The sequence below is a fragment of the Panthera onca genome, chromosome A1 (assembly GCF_046562875.1).
Source record: "Panthera onca isolate mPanOnc1 chromosome A1, mPanOnc1 haplotype 2, whole genome shotgun sequence".
Classification (NCBI taxonomy): domain Eukaryota; kingdom Metazoa; phylum Chordata; class Mammalia; order Carnivora; family Felidae; genus Panthera; species Panthera onca.
This window is the reverse complement of record NC_138339.1, coordinates 101,787,616-101,800,917: the sequence shown is the minus strand read 5'-3', so window position 1 is coordinate 101,800,917 and position 13,302 is coordinate 101,787,616. Positions and strand designations below refer to the sequence as shown.

General features: G+C 35.9%; 1 protein-coding gene across 2 annotated transcripts in view; it reads left to right on the top strand.

Annotated features, from left to right (window-relative positions):
* TNPO1 (transportin 1) overlaps window positions 1-7,957 on the top strand; it is a 94,331-nt gene extending 86,374 nt beyond the window's left edge. For both annotated transcript variants that reach the window (XM_060635565.3, XM_078449074.2), the window contains exon 25: window positions 2,217-7,957. The gene's annotated coding sequence lies outside the window, so the exon portion shown is untranslated. The remainder of the gene's footprint in view (window positions 1-2,216) is intronic.
* The last annotated feature ends 5,345 nt before the right edge of the window (window positions 7,958-13,302 follow it).

The following is a 13,302-nucleotide window of genomic DNA, read 5'->3' as shown; positions in this document are numbered from 1 at the left end:
GGTTGAGTAAAACATTCTTAAGCTATATTAGACTTGAAATTTAAAATCCTTAAGGCTAGAGAATTTTTTTTTTAACTGACAAGCAAGGGTTAACAAAATGCATCATTTTACTTTCAGTCCTGAGTAGAAGGAAATCTAAGTTGGTATGCTAGTTAGACTACTCGACATAGTAATCCTTCTTAAATTTTTTGCCCTGTAAGAATTCTCCCCACATTCACTTTGGCACAGGGTAGAAATGATTTTGAAGTATGAATTTATCGTCTGTGATATATGAAGGACTTCTGTGGTTGTGAGCTTCAGGGAAAAGCCCACTAGAATTGGAACTAGTATAGGGCTCAGTAGATAGGAATATTTAATATTCATTTTTCAAGGTTGTATTTTACGGAGCACCTGCCATGTGACCAGCACTGTTTTAAAATGGACAATGGAAGAGTGTATTTCGCTTTGGGGTGGTAGAGGGGTAAGTCCATTTGGACTCTTGTTCCTCGAGTTTTTCTTTACTTATGTAGAACTAATAATCCTGATCTCTTAGCTTCAGTTCCATCATTGAGTTATTTTGAAGATTAAATAGTAAACTATATGTGATGCCAGAACTTAGTGTATATTGCTTAACACACTAAGTTGGCTCAGTAAATGTTAGGAATATGGACCAGTACAGGGAACGAGAATACCCTTCTTTAGGTGTTGAACATGAACTGAGACATATTTGACTGGAGGGCCAAGGAGTATACTCACTGGTGTCCAGAAGATGTCCACCAACTTCAGTCACCTTTTCTGTTGGGAGTTTTTGTCGACTTGCTTGTTTACTTTGAACTAGATTTTAAACCTGGAAAGATTTCAGCTTCCAAGTTGTCAAAGCTGCAGGGCAGTAGAAATGGACTTGTAGTCTCTGGAATATCTCAGAGCCCTGTATGCATCTTATCCCCCTGTAGTTTTGAGTCCTTGGGGCTATTTTGTGGCTTTAGCATTTTGGAAAAGTGCGTAATTCACTTTATGTTAAATCGTGAAAATGTAATAGATGAGAATGATTCTTAACATCAAGGGTTGAAAAATAGAACAGTGAGCTGAATCTTTAGCAAAGACTTTTCAGATTTAATATCTTCTGTGATCTCTGTCCTGTCACCAATTAGGAATTAACTGAGTTGATTTACTCTAAGACAATATATGACGAAAGTATTCGTTTTCTAATTAGAGATAAAAGTGGATCAGTATCTTTATTCCTGCCTTTTTTATAATGTTCCCTTTTTTCAGAGGCAGAGAAAAGGTGTTGCATGTACTTCTCCACAGATGGGCTAATCACACCCTGAATTTACATCAGTCTTCATAATAAATGTCCAGTGTTTGGTACGAGTGGTTAGTAGATTTTTGTTGTGAAGACCACTGTCAGGCACTGGTTACAATCTCCTAGGAATCTGTTTTATTTCTCAGTGTGCTTATTGTTAAAACTGCTAGTGTCTTTAATAGGAAAATCAAGAGGTCTGAGAACATAGGAAATGACTGAGCAGGATAGGGCCTGAAGAATTATTAATAAGGAACATCAAGGAGGCAGGTGTTAAAACTTACTTTTTGGTATTTGCTGAATGTAGTAACCTTAGTACAGTTCAAACACCATTAGGGCCTCCTAAGCTAAAACATCAGACAACCAAAAATAAGTAGTTCAAACACCATTAGGGCCTCCTAAGCCAAAACATCAGACAACCAAAAATAAGTAATTCTTCTTTATTTTTTCCTGGATTGGATTTTCATGTGCATAACATTGGGCATAGTGGCCCCAAAAAAAGATCATGTATTCATTCTCACTGAGGAAAGAATTTTTTTAAAGCAAGTGTTATTTGACTTTGAAGAAGGTAAGGCAACTTGTTACATGTGGAATAACCGATTCCCATTGGGGCCCATTGTGCAAAGGGTGTTAAAGAATTAGATTGATAGCATCCTACAAGATGGCCATCTAAATTTCATCTGTATGAGGTGTTCCACACCTCTCTGCATGTCTTCAGCTTGGTGTCACTCCTCATACCTGATGCAGATGACAGTTGAAAGCCATAGGAGAAGGCAGCGACATGGGTTATCATGGACTACTGGCATGATCTTAGACAATTTATCCTGTTTGTCATTTTCTGTAGTTAGAAGTAGCGCTCTCACTTGATTAGTTATGTGTTTCACTGGCTTTAAGAGAAACAGTTGCTAAAATATAAAATTGTTTTCTTTTCTTATAGGTCCTTCAGTCTTGGAGACTATGAGGGAGCCTCTGCACCCAGGGAAAATGTTACCCTTTACAGGGGGGAAGGGTAAACCAGTAGGGAATACAGTACAATCCCAACCCTACTGGGAGGGGCGGGAGGGAGGTGTTGCCGTCACTGTATTAAGTCGATGTTGGGAAACGTTTTAACATCTGGAGCCTTTGTGGGTGGAAATCTGTCTCCAATTACAACTCCGCACTGGATGTGAAGAAGCAAAAACAAAAAACAAAACAAAACAAAAAAAACAAAACAAAACCTATTCAGTCTACTCACAAAACAGTACATCCTGGAATATTATGGGGAATTGTACCAAAACAAGAACCACATAAATGATGCATAGGGATAAGAAAGAGGAAAAATTCTATAGCGCACAATAAAGGAAACCTAAGAATGGGGTTACAAACAGTAAAGAAGCTTTTTTTTTTCTTAATTTAAAGATTTTTATAAATTTTCCCACATGATGGGGCCTTGTTTTTGCATGCTGATGAAGAACTACACAAATGAAGCTAATAGAATTAAAATCAGCTTGCCTACCCATAGTAGAAGCAGGTTCTTGGAAGTTACAATTTAAGGTACCCCAGAAAAGTTGGAAATAAAACCAAGCAAATTTAAACAATGAAGCACCCTGTGAAATGCCAAATGAGTCACTCCTTTTACCTTTGTGGGATGGGCAGGGAGGGAGGAATAAATGGGGTTGGGCATATCAAACTAAAGATTGACATCTTGATTTTGCATTAAAACATTAATGTAGTGGATATAATTTGATGGTTGTACTTCATTAGATTTAATTTCTAGGCCAAGACGTTCTTTTTAAAGTGCAGTTTAAGGTTCAGGCATGCATTCTGGCTCATAGTGATTGAAAGTACTTTAAATTAGTGGGGAAGTAGCATGCTTGCATCACATAGAGTGAGATTGGTATTCATTTACCTCTGGTGCGCCAGTGTGTGTTGCAGTTTACCAATTCAATATAGCCCTGCATTTAAAATTCCTTTTTAAGATTTGTGGATTTTTTATTTTTATTAAGAATATAGATATAAAGTACTGTAGTTTACAGCTAGGCCTTGAAATATCTTTTTAGGATCTCGTTAGGAGTAAGATTGATATTGTATTGTGTGTAACCTGCACAATGTGGAAAGCTGATATACCTGTGCAAAATCTTTGCCTCCGTGCTGTCAGTGTGATGTGCTTTCTGCATGGTTATATACTACTAGTGATTTTATCAAAACTTCTAAAACATAAAATACATGGTAAAAGATCTGTAAGAGGCTGCATAAATGTTAGTTGGCACATAAAGACAATTGTAGAAGTTGAAGACATGATTGCTATATCTCAATGTTTATTCCCACTCAACATATTGCCTTCTAAGCTTTCTTTTTTTGTTCAAAGCATGATCTTAAAGATGTTTAAGTTAATGGATGTAATGCAGGGTTCCTACACTGTATTGGCGCATGTTGGTGGCCCTCTGTGCCCTAGACAGATGCACACAGGGTGCAAGTAAAAAGCTACAGAGTGAAAGTTGGATTGGATCCTCTTCATTTCATTTGTTTAGCTTTTCTGTTATTTTTCTCTACTTACATGTATTCCTGTGAATAAATCCTTGTTAAGTTAACCCTTTACTTTTCCTTCCATGTGTATTTTCTTATATACTGTGAATGTGAAAACCTAACTGGTACACTTGATCTTGTGTCCATATGAAAGTGCAAGTCTTTATTAATTTGGATTGCCTGAACAGTGTATCCCATGATGATGAAGGAAAATGGAGAGATTTTTCTTTTTAACTCTGCTGGTCAGAGATGAAGCCACACCTTTCCATTTTTCAATGCTGCATATTTAATCTGCAACAAAAATGTTAAGCCATAACAACCTTTTTATATTTTAGTTTGTCACCTTTGCATTGCAGAATAAATCCTGAATAACCATTTTTATAAGCAGTTGCTCCTCTTTGCATGGTTCTGTTCTTCTAAAGGTGTTGAATGATACAGCCATTGCACTGAAGTTTGAGCTGTATGCGTGTGAATTTAAAAATACCGTTTCAAACAACTTCAAATGCATGGTAGCATGCAGAAAGGTTTTTGTTACTGTGTGTGTGTGTGTGTGTGCGTGTGTGTGTGTGTATATGTGTGTATTTTTTTAAACATGTTCTTTCACCTTTTTCCCTCTACTTTGGCTTTGCAAATTTCAGTCTGTAGAGCCCAAAATTAAGTCCTATTTTACAAATGTCCAGTTTGTTTTTTTGGTTTTTTTTAATTATAAAGTTGGATCCAAAGGGTATGTAGCATTTTGCTTTCTAGTATCTTGCTTCATTGGGAGCTCCAATTTTGCTTCAGTCTTCAAAACCTGATTAGTATAGCCATTTTATCCTTAAATCCTAGTGACACTCTGTAGTTTGTCAAATACTTCTTAGAATTTAGTGTTGGAGATATTTTAGTATTCTGGAAGAAGTAAAATATAGATTGAAAGAAATGGCAAAATTCTTCCCTAAACACTTTAAAACAAACCTATAAAAACAACCCTCAGTAAAATTATCTGGACCTGTGATTGACAATTCCACACTGACTGAAAAGCGATTTGTTACCTCTTTGATTAAAAATTGGTTTTTAATTAAGCAGATATGTAAGATGGAGTGTGCCCATTTTTGTAGTCACTTAACCTGTTTTAAATTTAAAGGAAATTTAATTTAAAAATAGTCAAATTAAGGAAATACGATTGGCAACCTGAGATTGGGTTGGGTTTTTTGTGCTTTTCTGCCCTTGAGGTTATTGTTTCTCCCTAATTTATATTTCAGATACGTAGTATAGCCTAGGAATTTGCAGAAGCCATTTAAGTTCTCTTTGAGGTAAGCTCTGATTTAGCATTTATTATTCTGATAAAACTTAATACATCATGGGATATATATAAAGCAACTTAATTCTTGTGGTGTAGTCTTAATAGTTTTGAATGTTGACTGAATGTCTATGAAATCGTGTTTGTCTTTGTTACATTCCAGTGTTTCTGCCTCTTGGCATGCTTAAAGCACGGCTTACTTCATCTGCTCCTTCCACACTAAAGTGCTGTTAGTGTGCTCAACTACAGAAATAGCCGCTGCTAAGTGATGTAGATTTTCTACTTGAATATTTTTATGTTGTAGGAACCTCAGGAGGTCAGTGTTTACTGTTTTATATATGCCTTCTTTTTCCTGTTCGAGCTTCTCTCTTTGAAGGATTCTAACAGAACAAAAGCTGCTGATCAACCTAAGTTGGAAACAGAAAGTGTATTTAATATAATTTAAATGCATGTTTGGCAGTTCAGTGTTGTAGTTGGTTCATTAGCAAGTGAACTTAGTGCCACAGAATTCATTTATTCAGGAAAGAATTTTGCTTTTTGTATTGTCTAATCTCTTTAATAACTTCATACCGTGTAAAAAAAAATCACTTTTTTATATTTTTTAGTTGGTTATTTCCCAAATAATCAACATGTAAATAATCTTTAAGAGCCAGTTCTGATGCTTTACATTATTGCTACTTGATTTGTGACGCAAGTTAGGTTTCAGAAGAATAGATTTTAAGACACTTAACCAAGCCATTACATCTTAAAAACGAAAGAAGTAGCATACATTTTGTAATTAACATATTGATAAACACTGTGATTTTTTTTGTTAAGACTTTTTCATTGATCTGAATTGCTTAAATTGCATATATTGTAAAATAGGATCAGATGTATATTTTAAAATAATTTGAACTGACTTTTCCTCTCTTGAAATGCTTTGTCTACTCAGTTATGAAATATTCAGATACAAGTTTTATCTCAGGTGAATACTCTTGTATCCTTTTTGCTTTGGTGACATATGCTATAAAGGTTCATCGTACTTAGTTTGTTTTTTAGTGTATTTCATGAAGAATCTTCGCATTTAGTCAGATTTTCCAATCCTTACTCTAGCAGACTAGGGTGGTATAGATCCCTCCTGGCAAGCCTTTTGCATGCAGGTTTACCTTGAAAGTGAATTCAATTTGGTCCTCCTTTTCTCCAAACCCTCAAGATAGGAAAAGGGGTTTTTCTGTCCTTTACTGAATTACCCTGCATAGCTGAGATGCCAGAATTAAACTAATTATATCTTAAGCTCTTTAGTCTAAATTTAACTTTAAATCCTTTGCCATAAAGAAAAAAGTGGTTTTTTTGCTTCATATAATTAATCTATATTATTCATATTGAATGTATTAACAGATAACGGTGCAAAAGACATTCTTCCCAAGAGAAGAGTGTACCATGCGTAACTGCAATTTAAATCCTTCTTTAGTAGTACTTTAAAATACAGCTTTGCTTATTGAGTTATTTTTGCAAATATTACAAGGGGGAAAACACTAACTGTTGCTACTAGTACTGTTACTGAAGTGTAGGCATTGAAATCTTAAAAACTAGGGTCTTCAGATTAAGGGATAATCTAGGTGAAAAATCAGATCGATAAAGAGCTGTGTAACAATATCATCTAGTAATAATACCATGCAAGAGCATTGTATACTTACTTAGTAGACTTCATACTGTATTAAATACGGAGATATTTCTAATGCCTCTTAAAATTAAATTTTGCATAAAAGTTTTCATTCACTTGTACACTTTCCAGGTGACTTGTGACGAATTTTTTCAGTCTTAATTTAGACCTTTCCCCCATTGGTATTACTTATATGTAGAGGATTCTTTACCTTTATTCCTAATTCTTATACATGTTAATTTTAAAGTATACATTTAAATTAATAGCAACTGTTTATTGTGATTTGTATCCCAGAATGTATTGTGTTTTTAAAAAAACTGTATGCATGATTTTAAGGGAAGTTAAAATGGTGATTTTTTTTTTTCTCACCTCTTGTACATTTTAAAACCAAACCAAATCTTTTTGCCAAGCACTGTATCCCTAATTAGGAAAATAGTATTTTCCCTTTTGTTGAAATTTTTGTTCATGTACCATAGAATCCTCTTTTACTATGGCTTGGTATTATGCAGAATTAGCTATTTTGCAAGTCTAATTATCTTCCTCAAAGCCTACTATAATATGGTTAGCCTGTAAGGCAGTGTTTGTCCCCTCCTAATACCAGCCTCATAAAGGGGTTTCGCTGTACTTTCCCCATATTACCTTACTGATGTTTTCCTGTGTGGATATATAACCAAATTAAGATTGGATGATTTCTATGGAGATAATAATTAGACAATACTGTATAATTAATTTTACTTAGTAGATGATCATCTGTGAGGAGATGTTTAAACGTGGTTAATGACTTCACTTCATATTATAAAGCAGTTTTACAATTAATATTCATGTTAACATTGGGTGCAATAATTTAGTAGTTTTAGCGTTAGTTATAAATAACTGGATCTTTCTGCTGACAACTTAGGTTGTATGAGTTATGCTTAAAAGCTTTAAATCTGATGTTTCCTGTACCTGCCACACTATGTTAGAATGTGTCCTTCAAATAGATCCTCCTGCAACTTCTCAAACTGTACTAAATTGATATTTCTTGAAGTCTAACTCTGTGCTAACAGATCTTCATTTTAAATAGAATATGGTTTTAATTTTTGATAAGCTGCTGAATTTTAAAGAGAGTTTTTTGGGGCCACCAAATATTTTGGATCATGCAGAGAATATATATTGTACTGTAGTAATTTTGTATTTACATTTGTATGATGTGACATAATAGATGTGAATGTTAATCACTGCTTGACTATGTTAATAAAGTTGTTTAACTATAGATGTTTCACTCTGATTTTTAATGAAAGGAAATGAGCTTTCTTTCCCTCCCTACCCCCCATTTTGGGTCCAGATCAGTCTTGTTGTGTTGTTTTTTGTTGTTTGGGGATTTTTGTTTGTTTCAGGTTTTTTTCTTAGCTTACATATAGTGCACTCTTGTTTGGCAACCATTTTTAAATTGAAGTATTTTTTATTTTTATAGTTCAGTAAAAATATTTGTCCCACATTTTAATTTAACTGCTATTGTTGGTGTATTTTCTAAACAGATTCTAGGTTCAGCTTTTTGTGGACGAGGAGGGAAAAATAGTGCTCTGCAAAAGGAATTGAAAAGATGAAGTCCTGAATAAAACATCATGAGGATGGATTGCATGAATGTGTATGGATGTGTGTCCTATTAAGGCGAGATTCCAGGGTTTAGGACTTAGATTGTGGGAGAAAATACTCAAAGGCAGCCTAATTATTGGTCATTCAAGATCCTGATTTGCTGCTATAATCTCAAAGAAACTGTGCCTGAAAGTAAAAACTTTTGGGTTTTTTGGTAAGTCTTTTAATATTTTTGTGAAACTAAAATACAAATGTTAGGATGTTTTCACTTGATCCTTCTTTTTTTAACTGATGGGCATTTTTATCTTGTGATTACTTCATAATACATGTTGTTTTAAGTAGGTTACCTATGATTCTTTAGGAGTGATTGGAAAAGAAGCTTTTGAACTAGACAGCTCTTGAGTTTGGACTTGTTCTTTACCATACAGTTGAATCTAGAAACTGAAGCTGTGACTGTCATTTTGTAATCCTTAATCTCAGAGTCATGTTAACTGGATGTAAGACAACCTCTTGAAACATCCACATTGATTTCCAGTTCAACACAATTGCAAATTACAGTTCAGAAATTCAACACCATTTCTAAACCATTGGCAGTAGCGCTCCTGGGGAAATTGGTATACTAAGAACCTTAAGGTTTTTCTGCTAGCCGTTAATGTGATTCATTCTATGCCTCTTATAATGATCTTTCTCTGACACTGTTTTCAGTTCCAAGTATTCTTTTTCAAGCCTTTTGAAGAACTTCATTAAACAATAATTGACCATTTCTGTGCACCTAGGAAGATAGTGAATTGGTGCATTGCTTTTAGTATCCAAATTTACCTGTTAATACACATTGACATGATAGCTACACTCTTTCCATGAACAGTTTTACAACCATCTTACTACTTTTGGACATTCAGAAGTTCTCATTTTTCACTCTTAGAAATAAAGTTGTGGGGCACCTGGGTAGATGGCTGTTGGTTAAAGTGTCTGACTCTTGATCTCAGCTCAGGTCTTGATCTCAGGATGGTGAATTCAAGCCCTGCATTGGGCTCCATGTTGGGTGTGGAGCCTACTTTAAAAAAAAAAAAAAAAAGTTGCGATGAATGTCCCTGTGCTGAAATGTTCGTATGCCTGCAGTGATTTTTTTGTTTTTAGTGGAATTGCCGTATCTAAAGGAGACAACTGCAGCCCAGTTTCCTTTCAGATAAAGTTCTAATTTTCATACCCAGCGGCAATTTCAGTGAATGATGTTGTATGCTGTGAATTACAATTTAATAGCAAGGTTTTCTAACTTTAGGAAATTTTATATACAAAATTCATCTTCATGTTACATATTTAACATTTGTCTAAGTCTTCTGTCACAGGCACATTCCCTGGTTTCATGGAACTTAGATTCTCTTGTAGGAAGGCAAATAAGTGAGTTACATGGTGGCAAGTGCCAGGGAGAAAAAGCAGATGAAAGGTATTGATGGTCGGAATGAGGCTTGCTATTTTTAATGAGATGAGGGGAGATAGAGGAAAGTCTAAAGGGTGTCACTTGAGCAAAAACTTGAAGGAGCCAGCCCATAGATGTCTGGGAATGAGTATTTAAAAGTAAAGGGGGCAAGAAAGACCAATACCTTGAGACAGTAATAGGTTTGGTATGTTTTGCATGCAAATGAGAAGGGTGTAGCTCCAGCACTGGGTGCAAGGGAGAAGAGTAGTTAGATATGATCCAAGAGGTAACTGAAGGCCCAATGGTATAGGTCAGTTTTGCACTTGTGAAGTAAGGAACCATGGTTGGATTACCTGGCTGTATTTTTTTTTTTTTCAACGTTTTTTTTATTTATTTTTGGGACAGAGAGACAGAGCATGAACGGGGGAGGGGCAGAGAGAGAGGGAGACACAGAATCGGAAACAGGCTCCAGGCTCCGAGCCATCAGCCCAGAGCCTGACGCGGGGCTCGAACTCACAGACCGCGAGATCGTGACCTGGCTGAAGTCGGACGCTTAACCGACTGCGCCACCCAGGCGCCCCTACCTGGCTGTATTTTAAAGGAGGAATCCAGATTTGCCAACATGAGGATGGGTTGTGTGAGGGAAGAAATCAAGAGAACTCTTAGGGCTTGGTCTGACTTGGTCTGACTCTTAGGGCTTGATCTAGGGCCAGGTCTGACCTGGCTAATGAATGCAAAAAAACTGAGAGTGTATAAATGGTGCTTCAAACCATGAAACTGAATGAACATCATTAGAGGACTAGGAGAAAAAAAGGAAAGAGACACTCCAACACAAGTCTTAAGAATTGATAAAACTATAGGGGAGCATGGTATTCTGATGAACAGAACAAGAATTTACTTTGCATTTAGCACAACGGAGGTCATTTTGACAAACTTAGGGCTCTGGAAGACTCAGAATAGGAGCTCTCTTCCTCCAAGGGTTGAAAGCATGTAGGTTTTCCTTTCCCTCAAGGCAAGGTAGTTTTATGTTCTAGAAACTAAATTGTTCAAGAAATGTGGAAGCTTGTGAAGAGTGAGCAGCCCAAAGTGGCCAGAGATAGAGAACTTCCCTAAATGATTAGCAGCTTGTAGTGTCTAAAGTTAAAAACTTCCCCACAAGATTAGCAGCCAGTTTTTTATTTAAGATATGATTAGCCCAGAGTTCATGTGCAAAAGCAAGAGATGGATGCCAGAGAAATTATGAGAGAAAGGTAGTTAAGTATGGGGCAATCTCATTCAGATATTTTCTTTTCAAATTATGGCTTCAGAAATTAAGAACTGCTTCATGAACAGGTAGCTCAAAAGAACTAAATCCAGAAACATCTAAATATACATGAAACTAGTATATGATACTTAAGTGAAAAAAGATGAATTTGACAAGTGTTGGCAAATCTGGGTAGACATCGGTGCAAAAAAAAAAAAAATATTCCTATCTCATACTAAGAAAATGCTAGGTCTAAGTTGAAACCTTAAATTTTATTATATATATATATATTTTTTTTTCCTTAGCACAGGGAAGGCATTTCTAGGTATGATACCTCAAAAGTCTTGAAAGAGGAGATTCTTTAACAAGCCTAAAAATTCTGCATGGCAGAGTAAAAACCTGGAGGAAACTTTGCAGCTCCTTTCACAGAAAATGGTGAATTTCCTTAACTTACAAAGACAAGTCAGTAAGGCAGCTCAGTAGGATATTAATAGTTCACAGAAGACTAAATGCAGTTTAATACATATATTCAACTCCGTCAACTGAAACTCATACTTGAATTGCTTTCACATTGACGAAAGTTAGAAAGCCGTGGTGACGGTGTACTCTTCCCTGTGGAGTACGGAAACAGGAATTTGTGCACTGCTAGCAGGAGTGAAATTCATATGATATGAAGGGAAATTTAGAAATATCAAAATTTAAAATATGTATATCCTTTGGCTTATAAATCCTCCCCTAAGTATTTAACTTATATGATAGCCCATAATGGCAAGATGCCACACGTCTTTTCACATTCCTGAATGAGCAAAAATTGAAAATACCACAACAGACGAACAGGAACTCTCACAATACTGATTTAATACAACTAATTAGCAAAACAATTTGCCATTACCTAGTAAAGTTGAACATTTGTAGATGCTAAGACTCAACAATTCTACAACTATCCCTTAGAATAACTCCATGTATGTGCTAGGAAACCTACAAAGATGTTCATATCAGCTTTGTAATTGTAAAAATTGAAAAAGGAACAGTCGAAATGTTCCACACAATGGACGAATTTTAAAAGTAGTACTGAGCAGGGGTGCCTGGGTGGTTCAGTCTGTAGAGCATGTGGCTCTTGATCTCGGGATTTTAAGTTCGAACCCCACATAGGATGTAGAGATTACTTAAAATCTTTTTTTTTTTTTTTTAAGTGGTACTGGGGCAACTGGGTGGCTCAGTCTGCCCAAGTCATGATCCCATGATTCGTAGGTTCAAGCCTCACATCCAGCTCTGCGCTGACAGCTCAGAGCCTACTTAGGATTCTCTCTCTCTCCTCTCTCTGCCCCTCTTCACTCGCTATCTCTCAAGTAAACATTTAAAAAAGAGTGCTGAGGGGTGCCCGGGTGGCTCAGTTGGTTAAGCGTCTGACTTCAGCTCAGGTCATGATCTTGTACTTTGAGTTTGAGCCCCACGTCGGGCTCTGTGCTGACAGCTCAGAGCCTGGAGCCTGCTTTGGATTCTGGGTCTCCCTCTCTGACCCATCCCTGTTCATGCTCTGTCTCTCTCTGTCTCAAAAATAAACAAACATTAAAAAAAAAATTAAAGAGTCCTGAGCAAAATAAGCTAGGGTTTTGGTAGAATACCTATAGAAAAACCATTTATATAAAATTCAAAAACATGAAACTGAAAAATACATGAGTAGGAATGCATACGTGTATAGTGCAAAATACATGTATAATACAAAATTAAGATGTTTACATCTTGGAGAGCTGAAGGTGCAATGAGTGAGTTGTGGCTACATTTTATGCTAAAGCTTTAAATGGTACATAAATATGTACTCATGTATGTTTCACACAAAACTTAATAACAAGGTCATCTTTTATAATCAGACCTGAAGGCAAGTTTCTTCTGGTAACACTTCGTGGGTTAGCTCAAAGTCATTTCAATCTAGTATACTTAGGAGCTAAAGATGAGAATTTTGTTAAACTTCTGAGGTCCTCAGTAGTTTCTAACAAGGCCAGGTAATATACTTCTCTAGTCACTTTTCTGGCATCTTTACTGATAATTTTTTTCTAAGTATTTTATTTTTACATTTTCACTTTGAAGACACATTTTCCCAAATAAGAAAGTTCATTTAAAATGTTGTCTTCTTGAGGCAATTGGGTGGTTCCATCAGTTAAAAGTCCAACTCTTGATACCAGGTTGTGAGTTCAGGCCCCGCATTAGCCTCTGAGCTGGGCATGAAGCCTACTTAAAAAAAGCAGAAAAAAAAAAAAAAAAGATGTCTTCTTAACACTAATTTCCTTATCACAACTTAGACTTTCAAAAATTTAACTCCTGTTCAAAAGCCTACTCTTTATATGAGGGAAGGAAGAAATTA